Raw genomic sequence first — 3,415 nt, forward strand, 5'->3', positions numbered from 1 at the left:
CTTGGCTATTTTCTTGGGGTGTCCTTCCAAGCTGTGAGCTGCCCTCCAGAATGCAGGTCTGTCCCATAGCATCTTGGTGTTACCTGAATGCCCCATGGAAAAGCACAGAGACTCCATGAGCGAGGAAATGCTGCTGGGTTTGTGAAATGAACCATGTGTGTCCTTGGCAAGAGGTGGGGTGCAGAGACATTCAGGAAGGGGGAGTCACTTGGTGCTGGGCAGTGGATCTCTCTGCGCTCAGTAGTACCTGGAGTCTCTTCAGGTTAACACAGGAGTGTTATTACCCTCCATCTCAGAAAGTTAAGAGCTAAGGGTAGCTAGAAAGAAGACAGAGTGACGGATCAGCTCTCCTCACACTGCACTATGCCACAGGCAGTAATTTTTCCCCGCAGGACCCACTTTGTTTTATCTGAATGCAGCAGAAATGATGAGGATTTCTGAAGTGCAAGAATATTACCCAGTAATGCAAGAATATTACCTCTCAGGGGGAGAGCTTTAACCCCCCCCTCTCTCAATCAATGCTTTGATTGTGTTTCTTAGCCCTGGCAGTGCAGATGCTGACAAACACTTTTACATTAGGAGTAGTTTCATCTGACCAATTCAAACACCAGAACTAACTGGCACCATTCCCAGAAAGCCACTGCTGCAGAGCAGGGCTGACTCTTTGGCAGCCAGTAGACAGAGGTCCTGCTAGTCATGGCACACCCAGCCAGCACCAACCAGAGCTCCATCCACACAGCTGAACAGAGATCTCGTTGAAATGGTAAAAATCTGGTGAACATGTATTATGAGAAATGGATTTGATTTTGGTCAGAGAATACCCTAACCTGTCACTGCCCTTGCCTCCTTGTTCAGTGCTCCACAGTCAGAGGCAGCAGATGTCCAACAGCAGCTCCATCACCCAGTTCCTCCTCCTGGCATTTGCAGACACACGGGAGCTGCAGCTCTTGCACTTCTGGCTCTTCCTGGGCATCTACCTGGCTGCCCTGTTGGCCAACACCCTCATCATCACCACCGTAGCCTGTGACCACCGCCTCCACACACCCATGAACTTCTTCCTCCTCAACCTCTCCCTCCTTGACCTGGGCTCCATCTCCACCACTGTCCCCAAAGCTATGGCCAACTCCCTCTGGGACAGCAGGGCCATCTCCTATGCAGGATGTGCTGCACAGGTCTTACTGTTTGTCTTTTTGATGTCAGCAGAGTATTTTCTTCTCACTGTCATGGCCTACGACCGCTACATCGCCATCTGCAAACCCCTGCACTACGGGACCCTCCTGGGCAGCAGAGCTTGTGTCCACATGGCAGCAGCTGCCTGGGGCAGTGGGTTCCTCTATGCTGTGCTGCACACTGCCAATACATTATCACTACCCCTCTGCCGAGGCAATGCGGTGGACCAGTTTTTCTGTGAAATCCCCCGGATCCTCAAGCTCGCCTGCTCAGATGCCTACCTCAGGGAAGCTGGGGTACTTGTAGTTGCTGTCTGTTTAGCTGTTGGGTGTTTTGTTCTCATTGTGCTGTCCTATGTGCAGATCTTCAGGGCCGTGCTGAGGATCCCCTCTGAGCAGGGACGGCACAAAGCCTTTTCCACCTGCCTCCCTCACCTCGCCGTGGTCTCCTTGTTTGTAAGCACTGGAATAATTTCCTACCTGAAGCCCCCCTCTATCTCCTCCCCATCCCTGGACCTGCTGGTGGCAGTTCTGTACTCAGTGGTGCCTCCAGCCTTGAACCCCCTCATCTACAGCATGAGAAACCATGAGATCAAGGATGCCCTGAGAAAACTAATCACTGGATGTTTTTCCAAAGAAGTAAACTGCCTCTTGTCTTCTGCATAGTACTTATCTCATTATAGGCCCAGCCTTTCTTCTGGTTTCTTTTACGGTGATTTCAGGGTTTGAATCTCATTTTTCTTTGCTCTTCTTGCTTTCTTTTATTTATTTGAATGCTTTCCACAAAGAAATGTCTGTCTTTCTCTGGATTCTAATTCACAATATACCCAGGCTTTCTGTGACCTGGAAGATGTGCAAATGAAGAGCTGTACTCTCTGTGAGTTTAAGCAAAATAAAGGGCCCTGCAGAGACTTGTTTTTCTGAGATCCTCCCTCCAAGACCTGCTCTGCAGCTGCAGGGAGCAGTGCCTGTGTGCAGAGGGGAAGAAGAAAAGAGTCCTGGCACAGCAGCACTGCCAGGGAGCACCAGCGCTTGGTCTTTCCCGAGCTGCTCTCTTCCCACTTCCATGCTTTCCTTCTGAACCCTTTGGTTGGTGGAAGGCCTGAGTGCTCTTCAAGCATGGTTAGAGTCCTGCTGTGTGGCAGGCCTGTGGTCGCAGGCAAGGACAGGCAGTGGGCACTTGTGTGACACAGAGCTGGCGTCCATTGCAGCATTTCCATCATAGATGGGGGTCTTCTCAGGCTTTGTGCCTCGGATGCCCCTACATCCTGAGCTCACCCCTCTCCACTCCCGAGGAGCTGCTGTGCCCTTCAGTGGATCTGGGGCTGTGGGGTGAGTGCCCAGAGCTCTGCCGCACCCTGTGGTGGGCACTGCTGTGGGGCCATGCCAGACTGGGCCACATTGGGAAAAGGGCAGGGGAGGTGCAGCAAAGTCAAGGGAGGTGTTAAGAGTTTAGGGGGAGCTGTGCTGGGCTGGAAAATGACCAGTAGAGAAAAATACCACTGTATAACTAGCAGTGTGTGACCATGCAGGGCAAGGACTCACACTGAAGATTTGTGGTGCAGAGGCAGAGCTTGTGGAAAGCATGGAAGACATGCAGGTGCAGGTGAGAAGAGGAGGCCAGTTTTTGCCCTTGGTGGTGTGGAGAGACAGGGGAGGTGGCTCAGGGTCTTTGTCACTCCCAGTGTCTCTCACTGGCCAGTTCCAGCACCTGCTGGTCACCCCAAATTTACAGGTGAGTTTTGCTGTGAGGCCATCTCCATCTTCCTGCTGGTCCAAGGGCTGGTTTGGGGGAATGGACAGCCCTGTCCAGCCTCTCTACTTTCACAGACCCTGGAGCAGAACTATCCGCAAAGTGCCATCTGGTACAAGACTGCAGCAGGGGTCAGAACAGGTAGAAAGCATGAATTTCTATTGTCTTTGTTGTGGAGGTATGTGTGTAGGAAAAGAAAAGCTTACCTGGACATGGTGCTTGCAAGGGAATTCAGAAGCAAACAGAAGACCTTTGGTCACTTCTGAGAGACCAAGGCTGAACAAGGGAAATGCAGGGCTGCTGCTGAATGGGGAAGGTGATTTAAGAACAGCAGACACAGCTGGGGCTGAAGGAATGAATGCCTGCTGTGCCTGAGTCTTTCCTGAAATGGTCTCCAGGCCCCTGTGCTCAGGGAAAGGCTTCAAGGGAGAGGAGAGCATGCATTGGCATGAAAGTCAGGAATTCCCGCAAGGACTGATGCCAGTTTCTGCCC

General features: G+C 51.8%; 1 pseudogene; it reads left to right on the top strand.

Annotated features, from left to right (window-relative positions):
* Positions 1 to 878: 878 nt before the first annotated feature.
* LOC126036816 (olfactory receptor 14C36-like) lies at positions 879 to 1,776 on the top strand (annotated as a pseudogene).
* Positions 1,777 to 3,415: the final 1,639 nt, after the last annotated feature.

The sequence above is a fragment of the Accipiter gentilis genome, unplaced genomic scaffold (genome assembly GCF_929443795.1).
Source record: "Accipiter gentilis unplaced genomic scaffold, bAccGen1.1, whole genome shotgun sequence".
Classification (NCBI taxonomy): Eukaryota; Metazoa; Chordata; class Aves; order Accipitriformes; family Accipitridae; genus Astur; species Astur gentilis.